Below are 23,377 nucleotides of genomic sequence, written 5' to 3'. Positions count from 1 at the left end.
ACACCAGAAGTGACCTATCCCACCGTTTTCCTGCCCTCTAACTGAGCACAGAGTAAGTCACTCCACCAACGAGGCACCCAGTCAGGAGGTCAAAACCTTAGCAATCAGGAAAAAGAAGTTTTGGTTTAATTATCATTCAGTGGATCCAAATGTCTATTTCTTGCCGTAGGATCACTTCAGAGAACCTCACTGATGAAGTCTGTCACCTCAGTGTCCTCTACGCAAAAAGCACCTTTTCACAGCTGGCCCCATCCATCTAACAGTACAAGTGTTACCTGACACCAGAAAGAGCATCATTGTCTCCTTAACCCTGGCAGATTTTCTAGAACATAAGCTTCAGGAAGGCCAGGGCTTTTGGCAGATTTGCTCACTTATATGGGTCAAGTGTATCTTAAAGTGTGACAGACACTTAATAGACATTAATGGGACGGTCCGCCTTCTTCTCCCTCTGCCAAAATGTGCTGGCCTCTTCCACTCATGGCCTGTCCTTCTCTGAGGACACATGCTTTCCTACTGCTGCATTTATCACTGATTTAACAGCTTGCTACTCAGGGAGCAGAGGAATGAAGGGCCTCAAAAGCTGGTAACTCAGCATCTGGTCCACCATGGCCTCTCCATAACTGCCTACTGATATTACTGCATGTGGGGATAAGGATTAAGACCTGAAATCCCTGGCACTTGATTTAAGCTTTCTAATACTGTACCCATGTGATGGGGAATTATGTGTTTTATTAAATAGAATACTTAGTTCCTCAATTTCATATTTCCAAAATACAAAACTAAGATTCACTTTAAACTTTCAGGCAAATTCTTCAGCCACCTGAATTTCCATACTTGCTTTCTACCCAAATCTTAGAACCCCAATTTACTTAAATCACACGCTTTTTTTGTGCTATCTAACTCCATTCTCTAAATGGAGGCACAAGATGATTTGGCTAAAAGGACGTGTCTATATTCCCTGTGAGACATGAGGTCATGGAAGGATTTGTGCTGTCCAACTTTACACTTACAGAAGAGGGTTAGATACAAAACAACAACATACAGCAAGGAGCACTCAAAATACAACATACCCATCAAGAACCAGAATATATACTATGAAAGGCCCGGGAAGGTTTCAAAGACATGAGGAGACAGGTCCCACTTACCTTCAGAGTCAATATAAAGGCATTCTTAGCCAAACAGAAATCTTAGTAATATAAGTGTGTGGTTATGTATATTAGTGCTCGAGGTGCCTGGGGAAAATGAGATTAAACCTAGACAGAATCATCAGCATAGAAGAGCTTAATAGGAGATAAAGTTTATGTGTTGGGGACAAGTTACCCTTCACATAGGTGAGAAGTTGGTGGCTATCAAGGCATAGTGGAGAAATAGTCAATAGTTTTTAGCAGACAGTGTAGTAGAGGCAGACATCCTTCTGCTTTGAGATTAGATAGATATCTTTAATTAGCACAGTACTGTCAGCTTCAGTTTACTCACAGAGTTGCTATAAGAAGTAAGAATGATCTCATAAAGTGGTTGGCACACATAGGAAATGCAGAGTGAAATCCCTTTTGCTCCTTGCCATAATGTCTCACTTAGCTGTGAGTCTATCGAGTTGTGAGAATGGCTGATTCTCTGCAATTAGGTAGTATAGCTCTGCAATTAGGTAGTAAATGCACATTATGCGAGTTATTCTTAAAGTCATGTAGCTGAGTATGCATTTTAGAAAAGTGTCTATGCAATAGACAAAACTGTCTGCGTGTATGCACAATAATGTATTAGACAGGGCACTCAGAGGGCATGGATTAGGCCTTGATATGTGACTCAGAAAGAAGAAAAAGTTGACAGAATTTTTTGACCACACAGACGTCATACCACCAGACAAGCACAAGAGTGATACAGATATAAAAGGTAAGGAATTGAGATGGTGAGCAATCAGTGCTTAAGCAAAGAAGGAGAGACTTAGAAGGCCAAGAGTACTCGGTACTTGTGGTGGGGATGATCAAGAGTATTCAGAGTAAGACATAGAGATTGTGAGGATGAATATGACTTCTCCCAAGGAGAGTCACTCTGACTGACTCACTACAAAACAAGTTTATCCTCTAAGGGTGCAAACTCTTTGACACAATCCAAGTATCATTTACGTGGATTGGAGAACCTTGAAGATAATTTAAACAAGTATGATTTGACCCAAAGACTTAATGAAGTCAAAACACTGAGATGATTTTGGAGGTCACAGTTATCCGGTATGAAGGGTATGAAGAAGAACGTACCAGGATAAAAACGTCTCACCTCCCAGAGTTCATCTTCACTTGGAGCATGCTACTTTTGAATAGAGTACTCCTTAAGCCAGTTACTGTTATTTTAAGTGTTACATGTGTTTTCTAGATCCTGGGATTATGCGCCACACATTTCTTTAGATCTCTCTCTCTCTCTCTCTCTCTCTCTATATATATATATATATATATATATGTATATATATATATATATATATATATATTTGGTTCTCTCATTAATCTTATTTTTATCTTTTCAGGTAATAGCTTTTGTGTGTGTGGCGGGGGGTGAGTCGGGGAGAGAGAGTCATTCCTGCCAGTGTTCAGGGGATACTTTCAGTTCTGTGTTCTGGGATTATTCCCAGCAGTGCTTGGAGGATCAAACAGTGCCAAGAAACAGACAAGAAATGGCAGCATGCAAGGCAAGTGCCTAACCTCTATACTCTGGCCTCAAGTAACATTTCTTAAAGTTGTACAAAGTGACAACTGTACTTTGATTAATAATGTTGGCCAGTCCTCCCTGCTTCTGCTGAAGCTCCAGTATCTTGACCCCACAGCTTCCACCATGCCAATGGCTCAACTCCACTGCTTCTTGGCAAATCTCTGTAGAGAAACCAAACTGATGAAAATCCCACAAACTCTGGGGTTTTCTCAGATTTGGACAGGAGGGAACTGCTCTCCCACACCCATGTATTTCTGGAATCCGGGACAACCTCATCGATATCTCAGAGCCAGCCCCATGGAAACTCATCAAGTTCTACAGATCTTACAGTTTCAGGGATGTGAACCTCATATTCGGCCACGTAACACCTCCAAGTTCCACAATACTGACATCTCAGTCACACCAAATTAGATGGAAAAGTAAATAGAAGCCAAGTAAGTTCAATAAACAAAAACAATAAATCAGAAGGCTCAATTAATAACAAACAGCTTAGTAAACCTCAAAGACTTAATGACTTCATGATGTGATATAACGATTTTCACAAATTTTCCTTTACTATAGCATTTTTAATAATTCCATTAGCCCTTTAGTTGCTGCAAGTAATATAAAAGAAATTATTTTGTTCTGCTAAGGGGGCAGCCTTGAAATAATGGTTGGGAAAATGGGGACATGGTAGAAGGAAGGTTACTTTGGTGGTAGGATCGGTGTTGGGATATTGAATGCCATAATAACTGCAATATGAACAACTTTGCAAACCATAGTGCTTGAATAAATAAATAAGAAGAATGTTAGCTAGTACTAAAAGCAATCATATAAATAATATAATCAAGTAATATAATCAATTTTACTAGAATGATTGCAGGTTTGAGACATAAATTAAGAGTTGGGGTTCTCTCTAATTGGGTTAGTATTGCTAAGTAGAAGACACCTGTGCACAGAAAGTTTGAGTGCAGACCTGGAGCAAGAAGACTGTAAATCTGAGGAATAGACCAGGACTCCAGTTCCTTGGGCCACCAAAAAAAAAAAAAATTTGTGGGCTGGAGCGATAGCATAGCAGGTAGGGAGTTTGCCTTGCACGCGGCCGAACCGGGTTCAATCCCCAGCATCCCATATGGTCCCCTGAGCACCGCTAGGAGTAATTCCTGAGTGCAATGCCAGGAGTAACCCTTGTGCATCACCAGGTGAGACCCAAAAAGCAAAAAATAGAAAGAGAGAAAGAAAGAGAGAAAGAAAGAAAGAAAGAAAGAAAGAAAGAAAGAAAGAAAGAAAGAAAGAAAGAAAGAAAGAAAGAAAGAAAGAAAGAGAGAGAGAAAGAGAGAAAGAAAGAAAGAGAGAAAGAAAGAGAGAAAGAAAGAAAGAAAGAAAGAAAGAAAGAAAGAAAGAAAGAAAGAAAGAAAGAAAGAAAGAAAGAAAGAAAGAAAGAAAGAAAGAAAGAAAGAAAGAAAGCGAACGTTTTGTGGATAAAGAGTTCCATTCTCTCACCAAGCAAAGCTGGGTTTGAACTGTTCTGTTACTTACACAGCTACTTTTTTTGGGGGGGGCTCTATTTTTGAGCAGAGAAATAATATAATCAATTTAGTCTTTTAGGAAATTCAAGCAAATGGCTTTTTCCCCCTGGGAATAATGGTATACCATAACCTCTGGAAATACTCTGTTTTATTTTCAGCTACACAACGTGATCTGCTGTGTTGGATAATCACCACAACCTGTGTTTCGGAATGTCAAATTTTAGCACCACATTGCTTCAACACAGTACTTGGGGCGGGAGTTGAGCTCTACCATTCATCCTGGGCACAGCAACCTCCGGAAACACATGTCTGCTCAGAACCAGTGCTGCTCGTCACAGAGCATTGTCCTTTCCCAGGCAATTTCCACAGTCCCAGCTCATGAGCTCGATTCCTTTTTCAGCTTGCAGCCTCTTAGAAGACATGAACCTGAGCATAGGTTGCAAAATTTGACCTCTGGCACATCTGGTCTTCCCAGACCATGGTTTCCACAGGATCTCTAGAAAGTGTGACCACCCCTGTCCTGGGCACATGTCAACCAGGGCTCCACATGGCTCCACATTGCCTCCTTGCTTCCATAATTACTCTTGAAGCAGATCAAATTCCAATTTCCTGGCACTGTGCTATATTAGTTCCCCTCTACAGTAATGTCCTATGAAGTGTGCGCCAAATCTTGATTCAAATGGCGACTGCAAAATATATCTTAACCACCCCCCTCAAAAAAAAATAAATAAAAGGTACATATGGTACTTTCTGTCAAAGCCCCTTACAGACTTTCCTTACACAGGATGAGCTAAATGTGATTTTGCAAACATTGTGCAGCTTCGAGCTTGAATCAGGAATTTGCTAAGAGAATGGACAATAACAGCAAAAACAGTCTTTGTTTCTCTAATGTGAATGTCAAGTCATATGAAACAACAAACTACTTTAAGAACATCTGGTCAATTATAAGTATTATTCAATCTAAGCAATTTGAAATGTTTATAAGGCAAGCGACTTATTAAGCACGGCTGCTGGGGTCATGCAGAGAGCTATTGGTTGAGACTTAAGTGCAGAGACAGGATGAGAAATAGTTGGCAGAGGAAAGGGCCCAGGAAGAGAGAGAGAGAGAGAGAGAGAGAGAGAGAGAGAGAGAGAGAGAGAGAGAGAGAGAGAGAGAGAGAGTCAGCATGTGAACAGAAAGAAAAATGTGGTTATTTGGCCAGAACCCTCCCATCCTGGGGTCTTAGACCATGGGCTTGTTCAGGGACAGATTTTTCCCTGCTTTCACCCTTCAAAGGTAAGAAAAAGCAACTGTGAATTAGTCATTGGTTACCTTTCACTCTGGCATCACTTCCTCCCACAAGCCCCTGCTCTCTTCCTAGCCAACATCCTTCCTATGTTTTAGCTTTTCTAATCTCCCGAGACTTCACGCCAACACTCATCCCTGGTGTTCGGAGAAACTACCCTCAGTTTCTCTGTACCCCCCAGCACCTCTCCTCCCCCAGAGTCTGCTGCAAAGCGTCTTAGCAGTAATTTTCAACATGTGCTTCGGCAGCAGTACTACTTGAGAACTTACTAGATACCTGTGATTGGGCCCAACCCAGACCTACTGAGTCAGAAACTCTGAGGGTTGGAGAGTTGTGACAGTCTGCATTTTCACTATCCTTAAAGGGGATTTCCGTTGGCAATGAAGGCTGTGAGCCACTGGTCTATTGTGTCACACTTAACAGCATTCCTGCCAGGTTCATCCAGTTACAAAACTCTTGTGCGCTGTAGCCCCCATATGTATGAACCCTTAAAAATGCCTAAGTCCAAACTGAGCAGCCTGTGTTTGCCCGTGCACTGGGAGAGATTAGAAACAATGCTGTTTTAAATCAGTGCCTTCCCTGTAATTGTACGACTGTGATACTGAAAATCTGAGAAGCAATGGATTACACATTGAGCAGATTTAATTATCTTTAACCAGTGAAGTTCTCTGGTTTGTAATATGTTAATGAGCACAGTGGAACTCCAGGAAGTGGACCAGCTAAGGTAGGACTGTTCCACAGAGCTCTGGAAGCTGAACCAGAGTCCACTAGGTTCTGAAAGAAAAGAGAAAAAGACAAAGGAAGTTTTCTTAGTCATCTCAGTGTCATAGGATTCCCCATGTTCATATTTTGCAGTAATGCAGGGAACCGATGACACACTCAACTAAAATGGGCCAGGGACCAGAGGAATGCCCCCTGACTTGACAAAATGCCATTTTAGCAGAGGAACTGTCCCTCCTGGATTCTACAAAGCAGCCACGCTCACGTCAGCAGAGGTTTGTCTAAGCCTGCGCCTTTCAGATTCACCTGAACAGAAGCTCATTCATTTGGGGTGTCTGGAGCCTAGCAGGGATCAGCGTAACTGGATGCTGAAATGCAGAGGGTAGGATGGGAGGCACTGAATGTCTCAGAGGAGCCACTTCCTTCACAGAGCAGCCCTCCCCACCCACCCCCCTCCGCTCCGCTCCCTCCATCCTATTAAAGGGCCCTGAGTCTGCACTTCCTGTGCCAAAAAAAAGTCTGTGCTGGTGAGAGAGGCTAACAGAGCAAGGCTCCCTGCAGCACGCCCCCAGGGTTCCTGCCACTGCTGGGGTGTGATGAAAGAGAAACCCACGTAGATAGAACAGAAATCCTTCTGAAAACGGCCTTAGAGGAATTTCCAACAGGCCGAGGGGTATGACCTTGAGACTCTTGCTTCTGGTCCACCTGCGGACTTGCCACAGGAAACCGCCTCTCTCACGGGCTGCTTGGCGAGGAAACTGGCACTTGTGCTGATAGCTCACCCTTTCATTCCTGAGACCGAGACAGTTGGAGCAAGCCTCTCCCAGAGCGCTGATAAAATAATCCGCATGCAAGCTTAAAATATCTCAGTTAGCTTCCACATTGCAGTCTGCTTCCCACAGGCTACCCAGACAAGCCTCGCTTTCTGACCTCTGTCCAGGAATGAAAAGCAGAGGAAGATACAAAGGGCCTATTATTTCAACTCCAATTTACCCACATAAACATTATACTTCTGCTACCAACAAATGACGCTTCAAAATTGAACCATAAATTCATTACTTTTCAAGGCTGAAGGGACCTTTGGAGCAGTTGTTCTTTTAGAGATGGTTTCCCTACTCAGAGCTGTTGAGCTCTTTAGAAATTTGCTGGGTGGGAACTGAGCAATCCCTGTTACACCCCATCTCCACTTCCTTCTATCTGATAATGAATTACCCTTAACGTATTATTGCTCAACCTTATCAGTGACAGAGTTATTGTCCCCTTTTCTTCCCAAATAAGAAAGCAAAGAGAAAGAAGCCAGCAGCCTATGTTGATCTTTTGAGTAGCAGGAGACTGCCCCAGTTCCCTGCTCTAAATTGATCTTAATCAAGCTCTGCCTAACAAAGAACTCTCTGTGGGGTGCATAAGATTGGTCGATGCTGTCATGGGTATTTTCTGCTCCTTTAAGTCAGTACTGCTGGATGCCAAGGGTGGTTTGGGCACACCATTGGTCAGCTCAGATGGTCTGGGGATTGTCGGGACCTATAGGGGAAGGCACAATGGCTGTTTCCTTTAAGGCACCAAACAGAAATCTTGTTGCTAGGCCAACAGCTTGGGAAAACACAGGGTTGGGCCCTTATCAATCTAAAAGAACAGATTTAAAGAGTAGGGAACAGGGGGCGGGATGGAGATGGGCCTATGAATATGTGAGACTTTGTTCTGGAATGGTCTGACCATGGAGCTGGAGTGATAGCACAGGGGGTAGGGCGTCTGCCTTGTACGTGGCTGACCCGAGTTTGATTCCTCTGCCCCTCTCGGAGAGCCTGTCAAGCTACTAAGACTATCTCGCCCACATGGCAGAGCCTAGCAAGCTACCCATGGTGTATTCAATATGCCAAAAACAGTAACAACAAGTCTCACAAGGGAGATGCTATTGGTGCCCACTCGAGCAAACTGGTGAGCAATGGGATGACAGTGATGACAGTGACAGTGATGGTCTGACCACAGACCTTCTTAGACTAATGGTCTCATCAGCAACTGTGGCTAGGAAAACTGACCTCCAAGATTCCTCTGAGCCCAAGAAATTCTCCTTTTTGGACCTTCCTGAGGAGGTATATCTCCACAGTAAACAATCTCACTTTCTTCCAGGTGGCAGAAAATAGATCTCAGGGCAAGATGTGGGGAGAGATCAGTAACGTTTTCAGATATACAACCCTGTTACTTCAGGTTCCGCTCAAAGCACAGGATACACTTGCAGCTATGGGTCATGCTGTGACAGAAACATTGACTAAGCATGCATTACCCTCCTTCCCTGAGAATGCTCCTGCCTTTCCACCTCAAGAAGCCCATCCCCATCTCAGTCCTATGGTTAAACACCCCAAGCTTTTCCCTCTTTCATGAGCAATTACTGCGCACCTTGTCTAGGTTTTTTCAATGTTCTACACTACTCTAGAGCCAAGGTTCTAGCCAACAGAATCAAAGTGGTGTATGATAACAATGAAAATATTTTGTCCCTCTGGTGAGAGCCCTTGCTTCTCAATATTTCATCATAAAAGAAAAGGATCAAATAAACAATATAAAATGACAGGGAAGTCGTCCACAGAAATTGAAAGCTCAAAGGAATCACCTTTCCTTAAGACAACATTAAGTCTGTGCTTCTCACTTCAGGCAGAAAACTTGCCACTTCCAAACACATAGGTCAGACTTCATATTGCACTGATATCCCAAGGTCTAAATTTCTTTATCATATATTAGGGTTTCATATTTGCTTGCCAAGAATTCGCCATGATGAAACAATAGTGTTTCATCACTATTGTTTGAAACAATATTGAATCACTATTCCAGAAATAAGAAATGCCACAGACAGGTGAAAAGGCTGATATAGAGCACTAGGGGATAATGAGAACTGATTTGAGCTTACAAAATATCCCAGAGATCCCCTAAATCAAAGCTCACCACGTAACATCTGAGCTTAATCGGGGGTTGAAATAGCAGGGAGACATAAAGTGTCCCAGTATCAGGCACCAGGAATGCCATCATTCTGGATTCACAGGACCAAGAAATAGGTGTCTTGAAGCACTTTTCCTCCTGGCATTGTTCTAGCCACTGAAAATCTTAACAGTGATCAGAGTGTCCGCATAAGTGCCTAGCATTACCCTGTGATAAGCATTCAAAACTCACAGAAGGCAGAAAATAAATGAAATGAATCAGTAAAACAGATGAAAGTAATTCGAGGTAAGCATGGAGGAAGAAATGATGTGGGGGGTAGGGGGCAGGAGTGACTGGTGCACCACAGGGTGAAGGTAAAGAAAGGATGACAGTAATTCAATTCAGAGATTAGGGGGATATCCAATACAATAATAATCAATAAGCACAAAAATCTAGATTAATTTTTTTAAGTCACTCTTATGTGCTGGTAATTTTTGTATGAGTGTGAAAGATAGTGGTTAAGGATAACCCCAAAAGTTTTGAAATAATCAAACAGAAAGACTGATGGTCAAAGGACAGATACAAATTAATGTCCAGAGTAGGAGAAATCTAGGCCCACATCAACTGCTTCTCCATCATTTTCCTCTTAACTCTGGGAAAAATCAATGAGATCCTCACCCCCACCCCCACTATGGCCAATGTGGTAGAACAGACAGTACAGCACTGTTGATCGTGAGCTTGCAAGACATTAGCACTTACAACAAATAGTGCTATTCTTGAGAGCAAAGGCTGGACTAGATCTTCTTTGTATAGTCTTTAACTTAAGAGTGGTTTGACATTTTACAAAGTCATAGAATACAAACAAAAAGAAATATAGACTAGAAAACACTAGAATACCTGCTGTTTGGCCCTCCCAAACATTTGCTAGCTCCTGGTTTATCCCATCCATAAATCCATGCATGAGGGCAACAGAGAATTCCCAATGAGACTCACCAAGCATCAGGAACGCCCATCTAGAGTACGTCATGTCAATACCAAGGCAAGGATTTTGACTACACCAACTTGAGTAGGTCAATTAACAATGTGCACAGTCCAGAGCAGCAGCCCTCCACCACCTTCTGCGGTTAGAAGGGTAACAGCTACAGATGTGGACCCCTCTCTGTATCCCCAAGTGATCAATATGACAGTGGCATTTTTAAGTTCTCATTCTTGGCATAGAACTCATTGACAACACAAACATTTTTTAAAACATTAGTTTTGGGGTAACACCCAATAGTTCTCAGGCTTTACTCCTGGCACTGCTGCTTAGGACAAAATCACTCCTGGTAGAGCACGGAGGACCATGTGTGGTGCTGGATTTTGAAACCTGGTAGGTCATATGCAAAGCAAACACACTACCTGCTGTACTATTGCTCTGGCCTAAAAGCAGAGGTTTTATTCTAGACAGGTACCAGTACCACTCATATTTCTCTAGGGGGCCTTACTATGAGAAGCTAAGAGGAGGCTTTCAATTCCCCTTCTTCTATTAGAAACGTGCAAGAAGCTCATATAGACCCCGATAAGGAAGAACTGCAATCCTCCTAGAAGTGTGAGCCACAGTCAGCCATGTCTTTAAATCTGGAAGTAAAAACATCTGATCTTGGCCAATATAGGCAGGTATGAGATGGTAATTCCAACGGGAAGAATTGCAGTGGCTTTCATTGACCTGAAAACTCTTTAGTGGCAATTATCTTTCCTTCACATTTTCTTTCCTACATTTAGGTATTGTCCCAGTGACTTTTAATCACTGGTAAGTCATCACCATTATGCAAAACTCTATTTATTACATGGCCCTGCCTGCATTCTCACTGTAAAAATGGCAAGAGAACTAGGAAGAGGACCCCATTTTTATAAAATCAGCATAACAAATGTAAAGAAGTTCATCTCAATGGTAAGGTCATTGCAATCATCATGTATCTAATCTATATATTTTCCAAAGCACAATGGCCTATTGTCTATCAGGTGCTTTTCATCTGAACACATACAGAAACTTCTGGTACTCTTGACTATCAGGACCCCATAAACCCCAGCAAAATCCTGTACCTATCCCTCTCATCATTTCCTACAACAACCCCCTGGCATATGATGCTTTCACTTCTCCATTTACTTCTTGTTTTCTTTCTCAACAGGATTGTAAGTCCCACAAGACTTATCTTCTAACACTTGAAAAGCCCAGTAAGAAGAAGGAAATGTTTCTTCCTTTACTGTTCACTAAGTTCTCTAAGTAGAAAAGAAAATAGTAGTTTTAGTGGGTGAATACTTGTTTCATTGAGATTGAGAAGATAATTTCTTTCTTCAACAACCAAGGAGCCAATCAAGTCCACCTCTTCCTCCTGCCACTAATAAAAATAGGAATCATGTACTTGTTTTCTGGTCAAATATTGCTGACAAGCATCTCGTGTCACTCATTGATCAGTGACAATGTTTCGTCACATTGTCATTCCACTTTCTATATAGCAGTTCATCAATCAACACGAGTCAAGAGTCAGCTCAATTATCTTCCTTTAACAGATGGAGCACTGAGATCAAAGAAGGAACAGCAATTAGCCTAAAGTCTCCAAGTACATAAGTGGCAAATCCATGATTCTAATCTGACTCAGGAATTGTGAAGTCCAGGATTCTACCTGTTCCACATACCCCAATACACCAGGTCTACCAGGGCTCACACCCCAACACTGCCTAGACACACACTTCTCAGATCACCACAGTTCAGACCATTGATGGGGCCATGGAAGTCTCCTGAGAGTGGAAACCTGGGAGATTTCCACACCAAGTCACCCCAATGGTCATCTACTGCCGATAAAAGGGTGAGTGTTCATCAGACTGTTCTACATTTAAAATACAAGACTCATCACTAAAAACCAAAAGCAAAGCAAAACAGCAACAAGAACAGCAGCAAACCACTGAGATTTTTCCATTCTTCGTATGGAAGAAAAATATCTTCCAATATTAAAGAGGCATTTTGGGCTTAATGGCGATAATGATAGACCATTTAGCAAGCTAAGACACAGAAATGACTCCAGCGCACAGCTTTCCCAATGAGATGATGAATCATAACCACACAGAAGGCACCTCTGCCCACCCGTATGACCAGTGCCAGGGAGTGAATGTTCTAATAATAAGGGGAAAAAAGCAGTAACTGATATGAGTTACCCTTCCTTAGAGGGAGGTGGAGTTCTCGTTACGTGCTTGGATAGTACTGAAGGTCACAGGTGAATGGATACGGCCAAGACTCCGTCTGATGGGAGTGATTCTCTGAAGCACCATTTGACTCAATCCCAAGAAATTCCCTTAACCCCATGTGTCAGATGCCCAGTCTCAGCAACCCGCTCATTCTTGTGGTTTGCACTGCTAATTCAGCAGAGCCTCCTGAAGGAAACACCGCCTCCCTTTCTACTGATCCTGGCTGAGAACCCAGTTGTAAAAAAGACTTATTAGATGAGACAGAGCAAAGTCATATCAGAATGGAGTGACTGTGAAGATGCCGCCACTCCCCAGTGTCACCACCACCCCCAGCCTCACTCTATTATCTTTTAGCTCGACTATATTTAGTGCTCTGTATGAGGCATAGTTATAAAATATATGGCCAGACTCACTCAAAATTAGTTCTGACATGGTGCAGGGCTCCTTCTCCGGTGAACAAAGAGCTCTGATGGAGGAGAATGTTCTCGAAGAACGAAGGGGTCGACCTACAGGCTCAGTGTCTAACTTCAAAATCAGCTCATTAGTCTCCTGCACACAAAACATTGTCCCAGCCTACCCCTGAGGGGATTTAGCATAATCAAATAAACTGATGCAACCTTTCCTGAAGGGAAAGAGCTACCAATTTCCAGCTATTCCCAAGAAAACGCCCACAACCATTTTCCAAGGCCAGGAGCAATCCTGCTGGGAATACCCAGAATAATACAAGTCTAGAAAGCAAATGCATTTCCAGTATGAAGTAAAAACCTGGGATTTTACTCCTAGGGCTGAGCAGTGTCCCAGTGAGTGGAGCCTGAGGTCATGGGGAACAGATGTACAGCAGCTTCTGAAGTCTGCTTCCTGGAAGGATGGAGTTGTTGACTTGGTAATGGGTCTAACGGGACTGTATTCTCTTAAGGATGCAAAGACTCTGTGGTCACTTGAGAATCATTAATTTGGAATTACAGCATCAAAAATAATATATTCTGTTACATCCAACCCATGTTTACCTGACTCAGAGTTCTGAAAGGCTGCTGGCCATTTCTAGGACCCTTTAAGAGCTTCTTTGCCCTCCAGACAGCAGCAGGAACCTATTTCCAGGCTGAAAAACACACGCACCCTCCCCTGCTGTTATCCAAGTCTCCATTCTCTGTGCACCTTTTGCTCAACCCCTGTGCAAGGAAGATGATTGGTGGGTGCTGGGTTCCCCAACCAATGGTCTATCTTCAAAGATGCTATTTCATCAGGTTTCCCCTGCTCTAAAACTTCCCAGTGACTCCCCAGTGATGCCGATTAAACGCAAAGGTCTCAACTCACTCACCTAGCACCTCTTGTCACATTTTACCTCCTCAGCATTTACACTATTGTTTAACTTACTTTCTGGCTTGTTCTCTGTCTCCTGTTTCAGAAGGTACTGTCCATGAAGGTACTATTTACTTTCTTTCCTCACTCTTGTGTCCAACTTAAAATAGCATGTACAGGAAGGAAGTGTTCCAAAGAAATTGGTTGGCAAAATTAAAATAACAAAATTAAATAACTCTCCAAATATCACCACTGGGAAGAAGCCAAAGTGACTGTGTTTAAAAGATAACTAACCTCTTTCAGGGCCAGACCATAAGTGTCGTGGGTAGAGTGCTTGCCTTAGAAGTGAATGACCAGGGTTCAATCTCTGGCACCTCATATGCTTGGAAGACCCCCATTTCTGGAGTTCTTCCAAGCCCCACCAGAAGTGATCCCTGAATGCAGAGCCAAGAGTAAGACCTGAACACCTCTGGGTGTGGCCAAATAAATATATAAATAGATAAATAAAAGATGACCTCCTCCATTACACTAAAAGCTTTCAGGTAATAGGGAGAATTTTTGGCACCTGAAAATCCAACTCTCTGGTGAAATGTTCTCCATCATACCTGGTATAGCGTGCTACATGTGAGTAGTATGTTTTTCAGAGTAAGTGTTTCACTCTCTACTAGCAATTAGATGTGATTTTCTTTGCAAGGAAATTAAAAAGCTCATTTGGGCCCCGTGTCTTTTTGTGGCTATCTAGAAAACCATACCCTGAGTGGATGCCGATAGGAATGGACTTGCTCTCTCACGCGGATCTTTGGCTCCAACCCCACAACTGCCTGTAGCCAGTCTATGATCTTGGCACATCTCAGAGCTCTGCATCTGTGCCCTGGCTCACACATGGGACTGATAGGATCCTTTCCAGCTGAACATTTTGAATAATACTTTTGCTATTACATTGTAAAAGTAATAATAAATTTAACTAACATAGTAATAGAAAGAAAAATAATAAATACAAACCATGGTGGACCACTTTGGGGAGACAAAAAAGAGTATTTATCAAGGATCTTAAAAATGTTTAACTCCTTTGATCAAGCAATCCCATTTCTAGGAATTCATCTATAGAATAAAATATAGAATGCACATGCTGTTATCTCTATGATATTAAAAATCTGCAAGTTCATAAATGTAACTTTTTAAAAAGACTAGAGAGAAGCCAGAGTGATAGTACAGCAGATATAGAAGTTTATCTTGCTTGTGGCTAATCTGGGTTGGATTCCTGGCATCCATATGGTTCTCTGAGCACCACCGAAGTGATTCCTAATTCAGAGACAGCAGTAAACTCTGAGTAGTGCCAGGTGTGTCTCAAAAACATAAAGAAAGAAAGAAAGAAAGAAAGAAAGAAAGAAAGAAAGAAAGAAAGAAAGAAAGAAAGAAAGAAAGGAAGGAAGGAAGGAAGGAAGGAAGGAAGGAAGGAAGGAAGGAAGGAAGGAAGGAAGGAAGGAAGAGAGAGAGAGAGAAAGAAAGAAAGAAAGAGAGAGAGAAAGAAAGAAAGAAAGAAAGAAAGAAAGAAAGAAAGAAAGAAAGAAAGAAAGAAAGAAAGAGAGAAAGAGACAGAGAAAAAGAAAGAGAGAAAGAAAGAGAGAGAGAGAGAAAGAAAGAAAGAAAGAAAGAGAGAAAGAGAGAGAGAAAAAGAAAGAGAGAAAGAAAGAGAGAGAAAGAAAGAAACAGAGAGAAAGAAAGAAAGAAAGAGAGAGAGAGAAAGAAAGAAAGAAAGAAAGAAAGAAAGAAAGAAAGAAAGAAAGAAAGAAAGAAAGAAAGAAAGAAAGGCAGATTATAGAAACAGAAAAAGCAAAAGAATAGAAAAGCATGGGCTATAGAATGACATTTTGTAGTATTTAACAATGGCTTTATAATATGATTTTTGTTGGTGGAAAGTAAGCATAAAAGTTATATACTTGTTATATAGTCATGACATAGGAAGGGAAAATAATTACACTGACACATGTATTGTGACTGATTAGAATAGGGAAAATAATTTTCCTTCTTATAATATTCATATATATTGTAGGAAGAAAAATTATATATGTGTATATATCCCGTTTACTTGAAAAACTAAACAAAACAAGGAAAATGAAAAGATTAAGATTAAAATTTCAAAAGTTATACCAAAGATTCTCCAGAACACTTTAGAAATTGAAAAATGAAACCAAAATAGCATAAAATAAAATAAAAAATAGAACAAGAGAATGAGAAAGCCTACACATTAAACACAGTGATGGAACTGGAGAGAAATCTTAAAGTTTTGAGCATCTGTTTTGCACAAAGGAGACCTGTTTCATTTTTCAGCATTGCATTTAGTCCCTTGAGCAATATCAGAAGTCACTCCTAGACACTTAATCAACCCCTAAGCACTTCCAGTTTTGGTCCAAAACCAATAACAGTAATTACAATTTTAAAAATAGATCTGCAAAATGAATTAAACAAGCAAACCAAAAAAAAAAAAGACAATGAGCACAGCACAACAAAGAATAAACCATAGTCAAATATGGCTTTTTTATGTATATGGTTAGATTTTATGTATAATTAGGCTTACTTGTATTTGCATAAAGAAACTTTGGACGAATATCGAGGATCCAAATTAAAATTGCCCTAACAGGGTATAGAAAGCCAAATGATAAGGACAAAGTACAGAGGTAAATAGAATGTGTCAATATTTACCTTTACATAAACTCAGTTGTTATGACCATATGTTTTTTTATTTCTTTTACTGATATGAATTATATTGATTGATTTGTGAATGTTAAACCATCCCTGCATCCCTGGGATGAATCCTATTTGGTCATAGTGTATGATCTTTTTGATGAGTCATTGGATTCTATTTGCTAATATTTTGTTGAGATGAAATCAGAAAGTTTTTCTAGTTACAAATAAATATTCTTCTTACTGTATCATACATCTGTATACTTAATTTTTATATCTTGAAAACTTAGTACTGTGCTTTACTAAGCACAGTAGAGTGTGTGTGTGTGTGTGTGTGTGTGTGTGTGTGTGTGTATGTATATGTGTAGGGGCTGGGGCGATAGCCTAGCGACTAGGGTATTTGCCTTGCATGAGGTTGACGTGGGTCAATTCCTTTGCCCCACTCGGAGAGCCCAGCAAGGTACCAAGAGTATCTCACCCCCACTGCAGAGCCTGGCAAGCTACCCGTGGTGTATTCGATATGCCAAAAACAGTAACAAGTCTCATAATGGAGACGTTACTGGTGCCCACTTGAGCAAATCGATGAGCAATGGGATGACAGTGACAGTGACAGTGACAATGTCTTGTTGAGGATCTTTGCATCTGTGTTCATTAGGGATATCAGTCTGTCGTTCTCTTTCTTGTGTTATCTCTGTCTGCTTTTGGTATCAGGGTGATATTTGCTTCATAGAAACTGTTTGGAAGTGTTTTTGATACTTCTATTTCCTGGAAAAGCTTAAAGAGGATTGAGAGTAAGTCCTCTTTAAAGATTTGGAAGAATTCACTAGTGAATCCATCTGGGCCTGGACTTTTGTCCTTGGGGAGACTTTTTGTTACTGTTTCAATTTCCTTGATGGTGATAGGTTTGTTCAGGTATTCCAGGTCTTCTTGGTTCAACCTTGGGAGGCTATAGGAATGCAGAGAAAGCATTTGACAAGATCCAGCACCCGTTTATGATAAAAACTCTCAGCAAAATGGGCATCGAAGGAACTTTCCTCAAAATTGTCAAAGCCATCTATCACAAGCCCATGGCAAGTATCATTCTCAATGGGGAAAAACTAAAAGCCTTCTCTCTAAGATCGGGCACAAGACAAGGTGGCCCGCTTTCACCACTCCTATTCAATATAGTCTGGAAGTCCTGGCCATAGCAATTAGACAAGAAAAAAATATCAAGGGCATACAGATAGGAAAGGAAGAGATCAAGCTATCACTATTTGCAGACTATATGATACTAAGAAAACCCAAAAGACTCTATAGAAAAGCTCTTAGAAACAATAGATTGATATAGTAAAGTAGCAGGCTACAAAATCAACACCCAAAAGTCCATGGCTTTCTTATATACAAATAATGAAAGATAAGAAAGAGACTTTAAAAAAAATCCGCTTCACAATAGCACCTCAGAAAATCAAGTACCTCAGAATCAGCTTAACCAAAGAGGTGAAGGACCTATACAAGGAAAATTACAAAACACTATTTCAAGAAATAAAAGAGGGCACTAGGAAATGGAGACACATTCCCTGCTCATGGATAGGGAGAATTAACATTATCAAAATGGCAATACTGCCCAAAGCACTATACAAATTAGTGTGGTCCCTTTCAGGATACCCATGACATTTTTTCAAAGAAATAGACAAAACACTCTTGAAATTCATATGGAACAATAACCCCCCACGAATAGCTAAAGCAATCTTTGGGGAAAAGAAGTTGGGTGGCATCACCTTCCCCAACTACAAACTGTACTACAAAGCAGTAGTAATTAAAACAGAATGGCATTGGGCTAGAAACAGACCTGAAGACCAATGGAACAGAGTTGAATATTCTGTCACAGACCTCCAAATATATGGCCACTTAATCTTTGACAAAGGAGCAAGAAATGTGAAGTGGAACAAGGAAAGTCTCTTCAACAAATGGTGCTGGGAAAACTGGATAGCTACCTGCAAAAAACTGAAATCTGACCTCTATCTAATGCCAGGCACAAAGTGGATTAAAGACCTCAATATCAGACATAAATCTGTAAGGTACATAGAGGAAAATGTAGGCAGAACTCTCCATGACATTGAAGCTAAAAGCATCTTTAAGGATGAAATAGCACAGACCATGCAAGTGCAAGCAAACATAAACAAATGGGACTACATTAAACTAAGAAGATTCTGCACTTCAAAAGAAACTATGACCAATATACAGAAATAGCCCACAGAATGGGAAAGAATATTTACCCAATATCCATCTATAAGGGATTAATATCCAGGATATACAAGACACTAGTAGAATTGTACAAAAAAAAAAACCTCCAACCCCATCAAAAAATGGGGAAAAGAAATTAACAGAAGTTTCCTCAAAAAAGAAATACAAATGGCCAAAAGGCACATGGAAAAATGCTCCACATCTCTAAGTCATCAGGGAGATGCAAATCAAAATAACAATGAGATATCATCTCACACCACAGAGACTGGCACACATTTAAAAGAACAAAAGCAACCAGTGCTGGCGTGGATGTGGGGGAAAAGTGACGCTCTTTCACTGTTGGTGGGAATTCCGACTGGCCCAGTCTTTCTGGAAAACAATATGGACAGTCCTTCAAAAACTAGAAATCTAGCTTCCATATGACCCCACAATACCACTTCTGGGAATATATACCGAGGATGCAAAAAAAGCACAGTAGAAATGACATCTGTACCTATATGTTCATTGCAGCACTGTTCACAATAGCCAAAATCTGGACACAACCCTAGTCGTTCAAGTGCCCTAGAATAGATGACTGGTTAAAGAAACTTTGGTACATCTACACAGTGGGATACTATTCAGCTGTTAGGAGAGATAAAGTCGTGAAATTTGCTTATAAATGGATAGACATGGAGAGTATCATGCTAAGTGAATTGAGTCAGAAAGAGACAGACAGACATAGAAGGACTGCACTTATTTGTGCAATAAAGAATAACATCACATGAGGCTGACACCCAAAGACAGTAGGTACAAGGGCCAGGAGGATTGCCCCATGGCTGGAAGCCTGCTTCATGAGCAGAGAGGAGAAGGCAGATGGAACAGAGAAGTGGTCACTAAGAAAATGATGGATGGAGGAATCAGTCGGGATGGGAGATGAGTGCCAAGAGTAGCTAATGAACCAAACATGATGACGTCTCAGTGTCTGTGTTGCAAGCCACAATGCTCAAAAGTAGAGAGAGAGTATGGGGAATATTGACTGCCTTAGAGGCAGGGGGAGGGTGGGAAAGGGGGGAATATACCCAGAATATTGGTGGTGGGGAATGTGCATGGGTGGAGGGATGGGTGTTTGATCATTGTGAGATTGCAACCCAAACTTAAAAGCTTGTAACTATCTCACAGTGATTCAATAAAATTTTTAAAAATTAAAATAAAAATAAATAAACTTGGTTGTAAAACTTAGATAATCCTGACTCAAAAACGAAGTATTTTATTATTTATTTATTTTTATTTATTCATTTGAATTGCAGGCACACCTGAAGATGCTTGGGGCTTACTCCTGGCTCTGTGCTCAGGTATTACTCTTGGCAGTGCATCGGGGACCAGTGGAGTACTGGGGATAAAACCTGGGTCAGTTCTATGCAAGGTACAAGCCCTGCCCACTGTCCTATATATCTGGTCCCAAAATTGTATAGATTTTTTTTTTTTTTTTGCTTTTTGGGTCACACCTGGCGATACACAGGGGTTACTCCTGGCTCTGCACTCAGGAATTACTCCTGGCGGTGCTCAGGGGACCATATGGGATGCTGGGAATCGAACCCGGGTTGGCTGCGTGCAAGGCAAACGCCCTACCCGCTGTGCTATCGCTCCAGCCCCAAAATTGTATAGATTTTAATAAAATTAACTTAAATATCATTATTATCATTATTAGAACAGAGGGTTTCTTTCTTCTGATCATGAAATCATGATCAAGAGAACAATCAAGAGAACATGCCTATTCATTCTATTCATATTCCTGAGTAGCTTCAGTTGTATATTGGAGGTATGCTTCCAATATTGCTTGACTTAAGAAAAACGTTCCAAATGATATTGTAATAGTATTTTTCTTCACTGAGCTGATTCAGAGTTTCAAAAATGCCAACGTCTATCTACTTTCCCACACATCTCTTTTGAATTTAAACTCTGACATTTATTTTATTGTCAGAAAATTTCAACCTCTCATCAGGGTCTTGTCAGCATTTAGGCAAGTATCCACCAGTGACTCTGAGAGCAAAGTTTTCGGTGCCTGTCTTGAGAGGAAGCTTTTATGTTTCACACAAGAAAATAAAACCAGCAAAATAAGGGCAATTAAAAATGAATATTAGGAAATCTGAACTGGCAGCAATTAATGAGATCTTAGGAGATACACAAATCACTAGCCCACCTTACAACAGCTGGGTGAGGAAGGCTTCAAATCCCTTGTATTGTATAAAGATTCTCAGACACAGAAAGGCAGAGTATGTGATTGGAGTTCGAGCCATGCTAAGAGACGGAGACAGCATGAATCTGCAGTCTGGATCCAGTCCCATGTTCTTTAACCACAATGTCACAGTCAGCTTTTTCCCCCCAGAATAAAATTAGACTCCCCTGCACACCACTGTCATAAAGCAGCTATAATCTTAATAATGTACAGAACAGTCCTTGCCTGCCCATCTTGCTTCCTATGAATTATTGTTCAATTAGAGTACTCTTGGTGAACAGAGATATGCAAGCTTTACCGTCCTATTTAGAGATGACGAACGGACAAGGAGCTGAAAAATGAGTAATCTTCTACTATTAATGGCATACAAACATGGGTTAAAACCTATAAATCTCAGCCAGTCTTCCATCCCCAGGGGACATCGATGTGTCCTCTTAAACATCAGAAATGGTAGAGCAGAGAGTAACAAATCCATGAAGTTCAAACTATTTTAAGCTTTGTGTGCTATAGCGTCTCCATGCTTGATGAAGTTCCAAAGCAGCCAGACATACCATGTTAACCCCTGGGTGAGGCACCAGAGAAACCATGGACCATAGGCAGTCCTGACATGGATCCAGCTGGAAAGCCTAACGTGGGTCCTCCAGTCCACCAGATGAATCTTTTCCCTTCCCTAAACATGATGAAATACAGTAACTCAGGTATTTTCCTAAGATGTCATTTCCACTTCAAATGCTTGAGTAGGTTGTGAAGACATTTCCCCAGCTGATCCTTAGTATATGGTGTCCTCCTGTACAGCTGTATGTTCTCATGTTCTGGTCAGGCACCCAGGGAGTAACAAGTGAAGGAAAGAACCTCCTAGTATATATGCTCCATGGCTAATTTCAAAAAGAAGTTCCAGGTCTTTCTACCTAGCGTATTCTCCACCTCTTGGCTGGCACTGTGTCACTTTGCTTCTTCTCCACCTACTGACTCTCCATTCATCCTTGAGATCTAAATCCATGGAAACATCTCAGACCATCTCAGCACAAGGCTTGGGGACCCTTTCTTGAATCCCCACTGCTCCACGTCCATAGCACATCTACCACAACTGAGATTCACAGGGAACTTATTACCTCCACATGAAGTTTATAAGTTTCCCAAGGTAACAACCAGGCCATCATCCCTCAGGTTCCTGACCCTAAGGAACAGTCATCCTGGGGGCTGATGGCACTCCTATGGTCCTCCCAGGACAATCTAGATAGGAGCTGCTTAGGAAGTACAATAAAACAGAGCCAGCTGAATTGTGCCTAAAAACAATTGTAGAACAAGAGCTCATATCTCTTTCTCCAAGGAACTTAAACCATGTGAACCTAATATTTTCTTTTATTGGAAATAAAGCCTCCTCAGGACCAGCTCTGGCAAATCACTTATATCAACTAGAAATATCTCACTGTTCCTATGGCACGACTGTAAGATGCTTCATTTCATTCTCTCATCAAGCTGTGGAGGTAACACTATCATCCTCCATTTTGTAGAGGAGAAATGGAAGCTTGGATTTTCCACACCTCGTCCAACATTAAAAGTTAGGATCTAGTTTCAAATCAAAATTATATGACTTCATAATCCTCCTCTTTCAAACATAAGCGTAAAGCACCATAGTCCTCACTGGTGACGGTATCTGCTGTTTTTCTGACTATTCTCACCAACAGGGAGACAATGGGAACTTTCCCAGCAGGTGGGCTGGAGAATTGACGTGACCAGCTCTCACCTGCCCTTCACTGTTCTGCCAGCTCCAAACATCTATTAGATATATTCCTCTGGGAATTTGGCCCAGTCCGGGGAAGACGACCAGATTTGCAGGCTCATTCTTGTGCAGTGTGCTTTCACCCAAGTTGTTGCAACCAGGAAGCTAGCTTCCCTGACCAGCTTGACTGCAAGAAATATTTTCATCAGGCACAGCCAATCTCTCAGCTAAGATGATTATTTAGCTAGAGGGTTCAGGAAGGGAGACTGAGACCGGAGAGAAAGTTGCCAGAAGCACTCTTCCATTCTCCTTCCAAGGAAGAGCAGTCTGCCCCCAGACAAAATACACCTGGGATCATTTCTGCTCAGCCCAACTCACTTGCAATAGTCTTCTGGAAGTGGAAAAGAAGTTAAAAACATGAAGTCACATGCAGTTTAAAAGGAACAGAACATCAGGAGTTACATAATATCAATTTTGGTGGTTGGGGAGAGTTGTCTCCAGAGTTTGGCAAATGAATAGATCAGTATGGGGCATTCAGGCTGTCATTCAGTCTTGCTGTGGACCTACAGTGGAAAGGAGTTTTTGCCCATGAGTCAGGCTTGGGAGGAAGAGGAAGAGGGGGACCATTTCCTTAAAAGAGAATCCACCTTTACATTGTGTGGTTGCTTGGTTTCTTGGGAACTCTGTGTGTGAGTGTGTGTGTGTGTGTGTATGTGTGTGTGTGTGTATGTGTGTAGGAGTGGGTTGGGGTTAGCTCAGATGGATTACCCTGAAGTGTTGCTACACATATAAGGTAATGGGCACTGTTTGGGCTCTGAAGGAACAATCCCTGGAGCAGGGGGGACTGTGCAAAAAGAAATCAGGCTCCTCCATAAGCCACTGCTCATGCTGT

At 41.4% G+C, this 23,377-nt stretch overlaps 1 protein-coding gene across 1 annotated transcript in view; it reads right to left on the bottom strand.

Annotated features, from left to right (window-relative positions):
• RNF144A (ring finger protein 144A) overlaps positions 1 to 23,377 on the bottom strand; it is a 140,762-nt gene that overhangs the window by 47,122 nt on the left and 70,263 nt on the right. The gene's annotated exons all lie outside the window — the stretch shown is intronic.

The sequence above is a fragment of the Sorex araneus genome, chromosome X, assembly GCF_027595985.1.
Source record: "Sorex araneus isolate mSorAra2 chromosome X, mSorAra2.pri, whole genome shotgun sequence".
Taxonomy (NCBI): domain Eukaryota; kingdom Metazoa; phylum Chordata; class Mammalia; order Eulipotyphla; family Soricidae; genus Sorex; species Sorex araneus.
This window is presented reverse-complemented; position numbering and strand designations above follow the sequence as displayed.